This window comes from Phocoena phocoena, chromosome 4 (assembly GCF_963924675.1).
Source record: "Phocoena phocoena chromosome 4, mPhoPho1.1, whole genome shotgun sequence".
Classification (NCBI taxonomy): domain Eukaryota; kingdom Metazoa; phylum Chordata; class Mammalia; order Artiodactyla; family Phocoenidae; genus Phocoena; species Phocoena phocoena.
The window spans coordinates 70763680-70779557 of NC_089222.1; positions in this window are offsets into that span (position 1 = coordinate 70763680).

A 15878-nucleotide genomic window follows, 5' to 3' on the forward strand; every position below is an offset into this window, starting at 1 on the left:
GCTAGAAATGTCTAAACTGAAGTTCATTTGAGGTAACATTTTGGGGTTTATTTAATTTTATTCCCCTCCTTAGTCTTCAGAAAAAAGATATTGGAATATATGAATAAAAGAAGAATATTCAAAACAAAAATAAAAACCAACCAGCTGCATTCAATTTTGGAATTAGGATTTTCAAAAAGACAAGCTGTTAAATTCTAGTTGCTCTTCTAGTATACGTTGAGAAATGGAGTTTATAGTTATTAAATCCAGAGCTGAAATTATTTTCAAATAATTATTGTTCTACTTTTCACAGGCCACTGAAAACAGGCTTGAAGACTAACATTTTCTGAGTGCAGAAAGTAAAATGATAATATTCAATAAAACATGACCTTGAGAAGTATCTAAACAGAAGAAATTTGTTTGCAATTGAGAATTCCTTATCTTACACTGATACAGAGCAGGACCCTGTGGGGTTCCTGGGCACACAAGCCTTTCTGTGTCCCCATTTCTTGATTACAGGAAACAGGCTTCATTCAGCCTCCATGATCTTCCCTGAGTTCCAATGGGCAGGTTCAAACAGATGCTAATTAGGGAAGGGAGGGGATGCGGAGACAAGGGGAGGAAGAGTCAAAAGAAATGATAGTGCAGCCTTGGGGCAGGGTCCTGATTCCCCATCAAGGGATACACATAACAATATCTTTGAGATGTTTTGCAGATACTGAAACCCCTAGCAGGTGGCAGAAATTAACTGTGTGCTGCCAACAGGGCTAGACCCCAGCCTGGTTGGAACCAGAAGGCTGACGATGCTGACTCCCACTTACCTCACTACCAGCCAGTCAGAAGAATGTCCACAAGCTGATCACACTCTCTTTGAACCATTGCTATAAAAGTTCTCACTAGCCCCTCCACGTCCAGACACACTGTGGGCATTAGCCTGCTGTGGCCCCCTTTGCCTGGCAAAGCAATAAAGTCATTCTTTTCTACTTCATCCAAAACTCTGTCTCCGAGAATTAATTTAGTGTCAGGGTACAGAGGCTGGATCCAGCTTCAACACCAATGATTTTCCTCCAGCAGATAGCCTTTGCCAGGGTTCATGGAATATCCTTCTGCCATTTTCTAGAAGCTGCTAGTGAGTCAGCTGAAGCACATAAACTATGATGTGAGAGAATCGTGCTACTTAAAATATAAATTAGGCAAATTGTAGACTCGGGCATTTCAAGATCCTGCAGTGTATTGCTAGCTCATCCTTATTTCTTCTTCATTTCAAAGCCAGCATTCTTTGTTTTCTTCCATTGAGATCTGGGCTTAATTTGGATTACAATTAAAATTAAGATTGTCCTGGAATTCATGGGAATTTGCTTTCTTAGAATCAGCTCTTAAAAATCTAACAGTATGTTACTTTTTCAGTGATGAACGGTCCCAGGTCCTGTTCCCTTTGGCTTCCATCCGGTCTTTTCCTTGTTCCGAATCTGATATTCCTCTAAAAATGGCCAACATTTTAATAAACTTTTCAATAATTCTCTTGCCATGTCTCCTAATCCCACATATTGAAAATTCACATTTTCTCTAAAAGGACTGACTGACTTATTTCATTTTGGTGACTTTGTTATGTTCCTTAGAAACCAAAGGATCATATATTTTAACATCTTAAATGTCACAGTTCTTTTCCTATTTATTTATTTATTATTAGGGTATTACAATGTTGTGTTAGTTTCTACTGTACAGAGAAGTGAAATACAGTTCCCTGTGCTACACAGCAGGTTCTCATTAGTTATCTATTTTATAAATATTAGTGTATATATGTTAGTCCCAATCTCCCAATTCACCCTACCCTCCCTTTCCCTCCATTGGAAGGTGAACTTTACTTCTACAGCTCAATTTGATCTCCCTTTGCATTGCACAACCTATTGAAAAGCAGACAAACCATCCAGATCCTCCTGTAGATTTCCAAGTCAGTCTAGGTTAAGTTATTGTGAATTCAAGTTTTTCTCTCCTCTCCACCTCCTTCAGGGATGGTGTTGGACTTGTGCAGATGTACATGGTGGGGACGGGCAGGAGTAGTAAAGGTAAGCTCATGGTCCCTGACAACATCTCCAGTGTGTCTGCTACTAACGTATTTTGTCGGTCGTCTGGGTCATGCATGGCGACTGCTGTGGCGAGAAGAGAATGTGTCTGCCATCCTTGACTCTGTGCCAGAAGTGACACTTAAAGGGTTTCAGCGCCACAGTTTCCAGCCAGGGACTGGAACATCACACCTTTTTTTTTTTTTTTAACATCTTTATTGGAGTATAATTGCTTTAAAATGGTGTCTTAGTTTCTGCTTTATAACAAAGTGAATCAGTTATACATATACATATGTTCCCATATCTCTTCCCTCTTGCGTCTCTCTCCCTCCCACCCTCCCTAACCCACCCGTCTAGGTGGTCACAAAGAACCGAGCTGACCTCCCTGTGCTATGCAGCTGCTTCCCACTAGCTATCTATTTTACATTTGGTCATGTATATATGTCCACGCCACTCTTTCACTTTCTCCCAGCTTACCCCTCCCCCTCCCTGTGTCCTCAAGTCCATTCTCTAGTAGGTCTGTGTCTCTATTCCTGTCTTGCCCCTAGGTTCACACCCTTTTCAATCTAAGTTTCCTCACTTCTTTTAAGGAAAATTTGGGCAGGTAATGGCTCTGGCCTTCAGTAAATTTCCATATTCCATTTATGGGCATGGAAATTTTGAATCTCTTTCTCATCATTTGTGAGTTACCAAAAAATAAAACAAAATCAGGAAGGGGCTATCTTCAGGCCTCTCCTATCTATCTTCATTATTCTGTCACCTAATTTTCTCTCCCAAAGCTGACGTGTGCAGGGACTATTGCCAGAAAGGAAATTGTTCTGAAAACCCTCGGCTGGAAGCTTGTTCTGGGATTCCCTAAATTTCAAGAGTATTTACCCCTGTGTCACCTACCCAATATTTTTAATTCTCAATTATTTAAACACCTAACCCTCTTCTCAGCTCTCTAATACAAGAGATTTTTTATTTATTTATTTATTTATTTTTTATAAAGAAGGTGAGGAAAAGTGAGAAAAAATATTGGTTCAGCTGGATGGTAGCTATTTTCAAATTCTCCACCTTATACCTAAATCCTTGACTGTTTTCAAAAAACCCTTCCTCCCAAATTTGATGTCTTTGTTTATTAGTCTTGACAACTTTTTCTCAACCTTCAAAGGGATCCACATGCTTCAGGATTCAAACGAGAGGGGTCATGGAGGAGAAATGCTAGCTGATTACTGTAATCAAAATTTATACTCCGGCCCCAGCTGGTATTTATGATAGAACCCAGTAAAATTATTGGTGGAGATCCTGGTCGTAACAAAGGAGTGCCACAGGATTCAGCTAAATGTCTAAGGTAAATGAGTCTCTAGATGGATGATGAGTTTTGGCTACACTTGTGTCTAATTAGGAGAAAATAAGTGTTGTTTTTTGGAGCTCAATTGTGTCTCATAGTTTAAAATGTTAACACAGTGGAAGCTGTTGATCAGAGAATTGACATTTTGCATAGACTGTCAGAGCAGACTCTACCTACAGAATAGCAGACTATTTGCATGAGAGGACATCATAAATTCACTTGGTACTAATAGCGTGAGAAAACTCCTTTCAGAAGAGAGATTGTGCACACAAAGACCCCTGAGGGAAGAAATGACAATGGAAACATCCATCAAGTAAGGAAAGGGTGTTTAGAAAATCAATCATCCTACTCCATCCATCATACCATCAGAAACTGCTGTGTTAATCCATTTACCACCCCTGAGCATGAGGGCAAAGACAAAGTGCAGAAGCACTCCTTGGGGAGAGCTTTCAACAAAACTTCTGTATAGGCTAATGTGGACAATGGGGATTTCCCCCATGTCACATCCAAAGAATATTGAGTACAACTTACATACCAACATGCAGCGACAGGTAGTTTTTCAAATATGAGTCATTTCTTAATTATTTGGCCTAGGGAGCATTTTTTCCCTTTTCTCACAGCACAAGTTCTGAGTTGTGAATACATGCTGTAGATTCATCCCCACCTTTTCATGGCACATGAACTTGATAATTTCCTAAGGGTTAAAAACAAAATAAACTCTTACTTCTCTGAATGCTACTGTAGTTTATTAGCTCTCAAGATATAAAGGAAATGATGTTAATTAGAAATACTGCAATAATTACAGAAAATCTTCAAAATATTACTTTCTAGCTTTTAAAATTGCCTCAAAGAAGAAAAGCAAATGCCAAGTGCTTATTTTGCTATTAAATGTTATCAGTTTCAATATTAGTACCTTGAAAATGAAAATAATTCCTTTCATTTTTACAGTGTTTTTTTTTTTTTTAATAACATCTTTATTGGAGTATAATTGCTCCACTATGGTGTGTTAGTTTCTGTCCCACAACAAAGTGAATCAGCTATACATGCATACACATCCCCACATCTCCTCCCTCCTGCGTCTTCCCCACACCCTCCCCATCCCACCCCTCCAGGCGTCACAAAGTGCTGAGCCAATCTCCCCGTGCTACGCAGCTGCCCCCCACCAGCCATCCACTTTGCATTTGGCAGTGTATATAACTCCATGCCACTCTCTCACTTTGTCCCAGCTTACCCTTCCCTCCACCCCATGTCCCCAGATCCACTCTCCACGTCTGCATCTTTATTCGTGTCCTGTCCCTAGGTTCTTCAGAACAATTTTTTTTTTTTAGATTCCATATATATGTGCTAGCATACAGTATTTATTTTTCTATTTCTGACTTACTTCACTGTGTATGACAGTCTCTAGGTCCATCCACCTCACTACAAATAACTCAATTTCCTATTTTTTATGGCTGAGTAATATTCCATTATATATATGTGCCACATCTTCTTTATCCATTCATCTGTTGATGGACGCTTAGGTTACTTCCATGTCCTGGCTATTGTAAATAGAGCTGCAATGAACATTGTGGTACATGACTCTTTTTGAATTATGGTTTTCTCAGGGAATATGCCCAGTAGTAGTATTGCTGGGTCATATGGTAGTTCTATTTTTAGTTTTTTAAGGAACCTCCATACTGTTCTCCATAGTGGCTGTATCAACTTATATACCCACCAACAGTGCAAAAGGGTTCCCTTTTCTCCACACCCTCTCCAGCATTTCTTATTTGTAGATTTTCTAATGATGCCCATTCTAACAGGTGTGAAGTGATATCTCACTGTAGGTTCGATTTGCATTTGATGTTGAGCATCCTTTCATGTGTTTGCTGGCAATGTACATCTTCTTTGGAGAAATGTCTATTTAGGTCTAGTGCCCAATTTTTGATTGGGTTGTTGGTTGTTTTTGATATTGAGCTGCATGAGCTGCTTGTAAATTTTGGAGATTAATCCTTTGTCAGTTGCTTCATTTGCAAATATTTTCTCCCATTCTGAGGGTTGTCTTTTCATCTTGTATATGTTTCCCTTTGCTGTGCAAAAGCTTTTAAGTTTCATTAGGCCCCATTTGTTTATTTTTGTTTTTATTTCCATTTCTCTAGGAGGTGGGTCAAAAAGGATCTTGCTGTGATATATGTCAGAGTGCTCTGGCTATGTTTACCTCCAAGAGTTTTATAGTGTCTGGCCTTACATTTAGGCCTTTAATCCATTTTGAGTTTATTTTTGTATATGGTTTTAGGAAGTGTTCTGATTTCATTCTTTTACATGTAGCTGTCCAGTTTTCCCAGCACCACTTATTGAAGAGGCTGTCTTTTCTCCATTGTATATTCTTGCCTCCTTTATCAAAAATAAGGTGACTATATGTGCGTGGGTTTATCTCTGGGCTTTCTATCCTGTTCCATTGATCTATATTTCTGTTTTTGTGCCAGTACCATACTGTCTTGATTACTGTAGCTTTGTAATATAGACTGAAGTCCAGGATCCTGATTCCTCCAGCTCTGTTTTTCTTTCACAAGATTCATTTGGCTATTGGGGGTCTTTTATGTTTCCATACAAACTGTGAATTTGTTTGTTCTAGTTCTGTGAAAAACGCTATTGGTAGTTTGATGGGGATTACATTGAATCTGTAGATTGCTTTGGGTAGCAGAGTCATTTTCACAATGTTCATTCTTCCAATCCAAGAACATTGTATATCTCTCCACCTGTTTGTATCATCTTTAATTTCTTTCATCAGTGTCTTATAGTTTTCTGCATACAGGTCTTTTGTCTCCTTAGGTAGGTTTATTCCTAGGTATTTTATTCTTTTTATTGCAGTGGTAAATGGGAGTGCTTCCTTAATTTCTCCTTCAGATTTTTCATCATTAGTGTATAGGAATGCAAGAGATTTCTGAGCATTAATTTTATATCCTGCTACTTTACCAAATTCATTGATTATCTCTAGTAGTTTTCTAGTAGCATCTTTAGGATTCTCTATGTATAGTATCATGTCATATGCAAACAGTGACAGCTTTACTTCTTCTTTTCCAATTTGGATTCCTTTTATTTATTTTTCTTCTCTGATTGCAGTGGCTAAAACTCCCAAAACTATGTTGAATAATAGTGTGAGAGTGTACAGCCTTGTCTTGTCCCTGACCTTAGAGGAAATGGTTTCAGTTTTTCACCATTGAGAACAATATTGGCTGTGGGTTTGTCATATATGGCCTTTATTATGTTGAGGTACATTCCCTCTATGCCTACTTTCTGGAGGGTTTTTATCATAAATGGGTGTTAAATTTTGTTGAAAGGTTTTTCTGCATCTATTGAGATGATCATATGGCTTTTCTCCTTCAATTTGTTAATATGATATTATCACATTGATTGATCTGTGTATATTGAAGAATCTTTGCATTCCTGGGATAAACTCCACTTGATCATGGTGTATGATCCTTTTAATGTGCTGTTGGATTCTGTTTGCTAGTATTTTGTTGAGGATTTTTGCATCTATGTTCATCAGTGATATTGGCCTATAGTTTCCTTTCGTTGTGACATCTTTATCTGCTTTTGGTATCAGGGTGATGGTGGGCTCATAGAATGAGCTTGGGAGTGTTCCTCCCTCTGCTGTATTTTGGAAGAGTTTGAGAATGATAGGTGTTAGCTCTTCTCTAAATGTTTGATGGAATTTGCCTGTGAAGCCACCTGGTCCTGGGCTTTTGTTGGTTGGAAGATTTTTAGTCACAGTCTCAATTTCAGTGCTTGTGATTCGTCTGTTTATATTTTCTATTTCTTCCTGCTTCAGTCTCGGAAGGTTGTGCATTTCTAAGAATTTGTCCATTTCTTCCAGGTTGTCCATTTTATTGGCATAGAGTTGCTTGTAGTAATATCTCATGAGCCTTTGTATTTCTGCAGTGTCAGTTGTTACTTCTCCTTTTTCATTTCTAATTGTATTGATTTGAGTCTTCTCCTTTTTTTCCTGTTGCGTCCAGCTAATGGTTTATCAATTTTGTTTATCTTCTCAAAGAACAAGCTTTTAGTTTTATTGATCTTTGTTATCATTTCCTTCATTTTTTTTTCATTTATTTCTGGTCTGATCTTTATGATTACTTTCCTTCTGGTAACTTTGTGGGTTTTTTTGTTCTTCTTGCTCTAATTGCTTTAGGTGTAAGGTTAGGTTATTTATTTGAGGTGTTTCTTGTTTCTGAGGTATGCTTGTATTGCTATAAACTTCCGTCTTAGAATGGCATTTGCTGCATCCTATAGGTTTTTGGTCATCGTGTTTTCATTGTCATTTTTTTCTAGGTATTTTTTGATTTCCTCTATGATTTCTTCAGTGATCTCTTGGTTATTAAGTAGTGTATTGTTTAGCCTCCATGTGTTTGTATATTTTACGGATTTTTCCTGTAATTGATATTTAGTCTTATAGCTTTGTGGTCAGAAAAGATACATGATACAATTTCAGTTTTCTTAAATTTAGCAAGGCTTGATATGTGACCCAAGATATGATCTATCCTGGAGAATGTTCCATAAGCACTTGAGAAGAAAGTGTATTCTGTTGTTTTGGGATGGAATGTCTTATAAATATCAAATAAGTCCATCTTGTTTAGTATGTAATTTAAAGCTTGTGTTTCCTTATTTACTTTTATTTTGGACGATCTGTCTATTTGTGAAAGTGGGGTGTTAAAGTCCCCTTCTATGATTGTGTTACTGTTGATTTCCCCTTTTATGGCTGTTAGCATTTGCTTTATGTATTGAGGTGTTCCTATGTTGGGTGCATCAATATTTACAATTGTTATATCTTCTTCTTGGATTGATCCCTTGATCATTATGTAGTGTCCTTCTTTGTCTCTTGTAATAGTCTTTATTTTAAAGTATGTTTTGTCTGATGTGAGAATTGCTACTCCAGCTTTCTTTTGATTTCCATTTGCATGGAATATCTTTTTCCATCCCCTCACTTTCAGACTGTATGTGCCCCTAGGTCTAAAGTGGGTCTCTTGTAGACAGCATATATACGGGTCTTGTTTTTGTATCCATTCAGCCAGTGTATGTTTTTTGGTGGGAGCATTTAATCCATTTACATTTAAGGTAATTATTGATATGTATGTTCCTATTACCATTTTCTGAATTGTTTTGCATTTATTATTGTAGGTCTTTTCCTTCTCTCATATTTCTTGCCTAGCATTTGTTGTAGAGCTGGTTTGGTGGTCCTGAATTCTCTTAGATTTTGCTTGTCCGTAAAGGTTTTAATTTGTCTGTCAAATCTGAATGAGATTCTTGCTGGGTAGAGTAATCTTGGTTGTAGGTTTTTCCCTTTCATCACTTTAAATATGTCATGCCACTCCCTTCTGGCTTGCAGAGTTTCTGCTGATAGATCAGCTGTTAACCTTATGGGGATTCCCCTGTATGTTATTTGTTGCTTTTACTTTGTTGCTTTTAATATTTTTCCTTTATATTTAGTTTTTGATAGTTTGATTAATATGTGTCTTGGTGTGTTTCTCCTTGGATTTATCCTGTATGGGACTCTCTGTGCTTCTTGGACTTCATTGACTATTTCCTTTCCCATATTAGGGAAGTTTTCAATTATAATCTCTTCAAATATTTTCTCAGTCCCTTTTTTTTCTCTTCTTCTGGGACCCCCTATAATTCAAATGTTGGTGCATTTAATGCTGTCCCAGAAGCTTCTGAGACTGTCTTCAATTCTTTTCATTTATTTTTTCTTTATTCTGCTCTGCGTTAGTTATTTCCACTATTTTATCTTCCAGGTCACTTATCCATTCTTCTGCCTCAGTTGTTCTGCTATTGATTCCTTCTAGAGAATTTTTAATTTCATTTATTGTGTTGTTCATCATTGTTTGTTTGCCCTTTAGTTCTTCTAGGTCCTTGTTAAAAGTTTCTTTTATTTTCTCCAATCTATTTCTAAGATTTTGGATCATTTTTACTATCATTGCTCTGAATTATTTTTCAGGTAGGCTGCCTATTTCATCTTCATTTGTTTGGTCTGGTGAGTTTTTACCTTGCTAATCATCTGCTGTGTGTTTCTTTGTCTTCTCATTTTGCTTAACTTACTGCATTTGGGGTCTCCTTTTTGCAGGCTGCACGTTTGTTGTTCCTGTTGTTTTTGGTGTCTGCCCCCAGTGGGTAAGGTTGGGTCAGTGGGTTTTGTAGGCTTCCTGGTGGAGGGGACTGGTGCCTGTGTTCTGGTGGATGAGACTGGAGCCTGAAAGGACCTCGTCTGGTGGTGTGTTTTGGGGTGTCTGTGAACTTATTGTTATTTTAGGCAGCCTATCTGCTAATGGGTGGGTTTTTGTTCCTGTCTTGCTAGTTGTTTGACAGAAGGTGTCCAGCACTGTAGCTTGCTGGTTGTTGAGTGGAGCTGGGTCTTAATGTTGAGATGGAGATCTCTGGGATCTGTGCCATTTGATATTATGTGGAGCTGGGAGGTCTCTGGTGGACCAATGTCCTAAACTCGGCTCTCCCACCTCATAGGCACAGGTCTGACACATGGCCAGAGCACCAAGACGCTGTCATCCACACAGCCAGGTACGTGGGGAGATTCTTGCCTTTTGGGAAGTCTGAGGTCTTCTGACAGTGTTCAGTATATGTTCTGTAGGAGTTGTTCCATATGTAGACGTATTTCTGATGTATTTGTGGGGAGGGAGGTGATCTCCACGTCTTGCTCCTCCGCCATGTTGAAGGTCTCCTACAGTGCTTTTTATAGTGCTTTTGTACCTTTTATCACATTTGGTTCATTTATAGGAATGTTCTGAAAGTTAAACACTTCCTTACTTGAGCAACTAATAGTTCTTTCAAATAAGTTAATAAATCTCTTTTGGGTAGAAAAAAAAAGAAATTACATGAGGGATGCAGTTTTTTAGGCACATTATAATCTGGTGGTTTCAAAGGAGCACAGCCACAAAAGAAAAAATAGATAATTAGATTTCATCAAAATTACAAACTTTTGTTCATTAAAGGACACAAGCAAGAAAGTGAAAAACCCACATAATAAAAGAAAATAATTGAAAATTATATATGTGATATGGGTTTAGTATACAGAATATATAAAGAAATTATATAACAACAAAGACAACAGCCTAGTTTAAAAAAATGGGCAAAGCACTGTAACAGACATTATTCCAGAGAAGATAAGCCAATAAGCACATGCAAAGTTGCTCAACATCATTAATTATTAGGGAAATGCAAAGCAAAAGCACAATGAAGTACCACTTCATGACAGTAGGAAAGCTATTTAAAAAAAAAGTGGAAAATAACAAGTGTTGGTAAGGATGTGGAGAAATTGGAACCCTCATATACTGCTCGGGGAACGTAAAATTGTTAGCCTCTATGAAAAACAATCTGGGAGTTTTAAAAAAGTTAAACATAGAGTTACCATATGATCCAGCAATTTCCTTCCTAGGTATATACCCAAGAGAATTGAAAACATACATCCAAAGAAAGACTTGTACATTAATGTTCATAGCAATCAAAACCATTTTACTCATAATAGCTACAAAGTAGAAACAATTCAAGGGTCTATCAACTGATGAATAAATAAACAACATGTGATCCATCCATATCACTGAATGTTATTCAGCAATAAAAAGGAATGAAATACTGATACATGCTATAGCAGGGATTACTCTTGAAGACATAATGTTAACTGAAAGAAGTCAGACAAAAAGACCATATGTTATATGGTTCCATTTATATGAAATGTCCAGAAGAGTCAAATCAGTAGAGAAAGAAGGTAAATAAATGATTGCAAGGCTCTAGGGGACAGAGAAAAGGGAAGTGAGTTCTAATGGGTATGGGACTCTCTTCTTGAGGCCATGAAAAATTTAAATATATGTTATAGCAGATTTAATATAAACAAGAAAGAATCAGTAAACTGAAAGATAGAAAAAATTGTTCAAAATGCTTCTCAGAGAAGAAAAGTAACAGAAAATATGACAGTGAGTGACATGGAAGACAGTGAGAAGGCTTGGCATACTTTGAACTAAAGTACAAAAGAAGAGCACTGAGGCAATAGAAGGGAGTTAACATGTGAGGAGTTTCAAATGTATTAAAAAAGCAGTCCTCATTTCAGAAAACTGAAAAAATTCTGAAGAGTATAAATAAAAAATCCACAAGTAGACTCAGCATAGCAGAACACAAAGACAAGAAGGGAGAAGACAGATTACCTATTGATATGGAGAGAAAAGGCAGATTTTCCAAGAGGAATGAATATTAAAATGGCAGTTGGCTTCTCAAGAAAAAATAAAAATGCAAGCCAGAAAAGAGTGGAATGATGCCTTGAAGATATTGAGAGAAAATAACTGTCATTCCAAAACTGGACACTTCATAAAAATATCTTCCAATAATGAGGGTAAAATAAAACATTTTCAGATTAAAAAAACCAAGAGAATGTGACAATAACCAACTCTAAATACAAGATATTCACAAAGGTGGAAGGTTTGAGGTACAAGAAGGAATAATGAGCAAAGACATAGATAAATATATGAGTAAATCTAAACAAAAAATCAACAGTATAAGATAATAATTAACAGTAATAATGTCTAACTTACAGAATTAAATAAATAAGGTAGAACCAAAATTCTGTACAATAATAGTATATCAGTGGGGAGGAAGCTGATCAGAGTTAAAAGTCATCTGAGGTTCTTGCATTGTTTATGAGGAAGGAAAAGATAATGATTAAACTTTGCATATTAAAATGTTTATAGCGAGCACTAACAGAATTAAAAAAAGGTAATAAAGCACATAACTTCCAATTGCTAACGGGAAAAATAAAACGAGAGTAAAAAAACCAAACCAAACCAAAGCAAACTTTCTGTATTGGCTGTGTAACAAACTAGCCTAAAACTTAGTGCCTTAAGACAATAATCATTTGTTATTGTTCATGAGCCTGTGAATTAATTGGGCAGTTCTGCTAATCTGGGCTAGTTTAGCTGTTCTTGAATGGAATCACTTATGTGATGTCATCAGGTGCTTGGTCCCTGGGAGCTGCCTAGTCTGAATCCATCTTACCTAGGACAACTCATCTCTGCTCTATGTGGTTTCTTATCCTCCAGCAGACTAGTATGATCTTTTCACTTGGCAACTAGACAAGTTCCAACAGAATGAGTGAAAGCCTAGACCAGAGGTTGGCAAACTTTCTCTGTAAAGATCCACACAGTGAATATCTCAGGCTTCATGGACTAGACCACTCAACTATGCCATTTTGTCAAGAAAGCATCCATAGCCAATATGTAAGTGGATGAGATTTGCTGTGTTCCAATAAATCTTTACTTACAAATATAGGCTGCAGGCCAGATTTGGCCAGTGGGCTGTAGTTTTCTGACTCCTGGCCTTGACTTAGAACTGGCACTAGATTCTCTTTCACTTCTTAATGGAAGGAATTGCCAAAAGGTCTTATTGCCAAAGGGATATGTTTATAGGGAAAGGCATAATTGCATCACATTTTGGATGAGGAATCCTCTATAATTTCAATAAATCAGAAAGAAGTCAAGAAAAGAGGGGGAAAGGCCACAGAAAAAGCAAAAATAAGACAATAAAGCAATATAAATAAACTCAAACATGTCATTATTCACAAATTCACAGTAAATGTGAAGGGAATCTTCTCTCAATTTAAGGCTATAAAGCCAAAATTGCTAGAACTTCAAAGAGGAATTTTAAAATTCATCATCACTGTGGGAGATTTTAGCTCATTTCTCTCAGTAATTGATTAAGCAAATGACATTATGGAGTGCAGCTGAAGACATGCATCCTTCACAGTTCTGCAATGCTAGTCCCAGATACATATGTGGAAGTTATTCACATATGTGTGCACCAAGACTCATGTACAAGGTGGCTCACAGAAAGCATCACATATAAAGCAAAAGACTGAAACCAACCAAATATCAGTCCAAAGGAGAATGAACAAAGAAAATGTGCATGAGGCCTGTAGTAGAATCTTACACAATAGAAAAACAAATATGAATGAAGTCCAGCTACACAGATGTACCTTAGGAACTGAGAGGGAATGTACAAAGCATGTTGCTGAAAAGCACGTAAAATCTGATTTCATTTACCCAATGTTCAAAACATCCAAATTAAACAATATATTTTTAGAAATAAATACATATATGGTAAGACTATTAAGATGGACCTTACCTTTGTAGGTTATCTTTGTAGGATGGGAATGGGATGGGGAAGGGCGTACAGGGGTATTCAAAGATATCTTTTAAGGAAGGAGTCCATTTTATATTATCTCTTTCCAATATAAATCAAGAAATCTTTTCTGAGTTTCCTGCCCTCTCATCCATTACTTCATTTGCATAATATATACCCTGTGAGACCGAACACATCTTAGTGGAGGCGGGAGAGAGAGAGAGGTTATGTGGCCTGGGGCAGATGAGGCTCTGGGTTCTCATATGTAAAAATTTCCCTTCCACCTTGCAATTACATTATCCAGAAAGTGGAAATTGTATCTTATTCTACTAAGCAGAAAAACTTTAATGCTGTTTTTCCAATTCTTATTATAAACGATGTTTATGCTTGGTAGAATATAATTTTATTTTTCTCTTTATTGATTCTGGTCTTTATCCTTGATTTTAATAAATGTGCATTTAGAAATTTTTGTATTGCTTAAAAGACTCTTGAAGCTAAAGTCTACAAACCATGTGTAACTGTTTAATACACTGAGTAAAATGTGTAAAATTACTGCAGAATTTACTCTGAGCATGTGATTGTTTAATCCATGAAGTAAAGTGTGTTATTACAAATTTTACTCTGGTGTCGGTGTTTTCCCTAATCTGATGCCATTAAACCAGGTGGTCCACCTATAAACCTTGCATCCTTCGGTAAATGAAATCGAGCCTTGGGCACTCCAGCCCTCCTCCTATTATTTGTCTGGAATCCTCCTGCTCACTCAATCACTCTTGATTGGGTGGGGTGGGACGGAGAGAGGGAATATTTTCCCATCTCAATCAAGGCCTCCCGTGCAGATGTGACCCCATCCTTTGAGAAACGGAAAGGCAGGGAGGCACAATGCTGAGAGATGACTGATCTCTTAGACGGGATGGGGCAGACGCATAAACTTCACTCCTTTCTTCGCTTTGTCTCTAGTTCCCAAACAGCTTTGGGCCTTGGGGGCTTGACCCTCACCCTGATTCATGCTTGCCTGTGGGACTTGCTGGCAGAAGTGAGTTTCCATGGCTTGCTGCTCAGCACTCCCTAGCCCAGGGCTTTCACCTGTCCTCTGGCTCTGCCGGCCACGTGATATTTCAGTGCACCACCTCCTGATCCAGATCCAACAGCGAGTTGGAGCTATTATCGTCCCTTGCAAGCATTAAGGCCAAATCTTCATTTATTTCTTCACATATGTCGTTACCACTGATGATTAAGAATTTGTCTATAGTTTATTCGGCAGCTCATAATGTTAAAGAGAACATTGCTTCACCCTAAAGCTAGTAGCAAGAAGACAGAAATCCCAAACATGACATCACATCCAGATATAACAATATCTAAGATCACCTTTCCCTGTGGTTCCCTCTTAAGACTGAGGAAACTTGGACTTCCAAAAAAAAAAAAAAAAAAAGAATTTGTCTGTAAAGCAAGACTGCCTGGGTTCCAGTCCCAGCTCTATCACTTACTAGTAGTGTGGCCTGAGACAAATTTTCATGGTTTTGTTCCTTGGTTTCCTCTTTGTAAAATGGATATACTAAAAATACCCATTTCATAGGTTTGTTTGAGAGGATTACTTAAAATATTGTAAAGTATTTAGGACATGCTTAGAATGTAGTAAACACTCAATAATTATCAGCAGTTCTTTCACTTATGTGTTAAGGAAAGTTCTTGGGTGCAAAAGGGAATTTTAAATCTAGAGACCAAGTATGAACTTTGAGAGAGCTTTAGTGTTTTTTAAATTTTTCAATTGAAGTTTAATTGGTTTACAATATTGTGTTAGTTTCAGGTGTACAGCAAAGTGATTCAATTATATGTATATGTTTTTCAGATTATTTTCCATTATAGGTTATTATAAGATAGTAAATATAGTTCCCTATGGTATACAGTAAATCCTTGTTGCTTATCTATTTTATATATACCTGGATGATAGCAACAGTCACATTTCAACTGATGAAGACTGGGGTAGAAAATGAAGGAAAAAAAGTATTGATTAGCTCCAAACTATTTCTGGTTCCAGTTATGCAGCTGACCTAGGGCAACTGTCATTACACAATGGGTAGCAATTGTCCCTTTTGGGAACAAATCATATTCTGGTTCTTTCCATTTTTACTTGTTATAAATAAATTCTTACAAATTGAAACCCATAGCAAAATGTCCTGCTCTCAGCAATATGTATTCTTTCCTAATGGACTGAGCTGGGTGAGTGAGACTCTCCCATCCAACCTGTGCAAACTGACTCTGTGTTCTGGGTGAATCAAATGTCATCCATATTGTTTTCTTGAGAAGAGATAATGTGATTTCCTTAGTCAACAGTTCTTAGTCTATCAAACCATAGG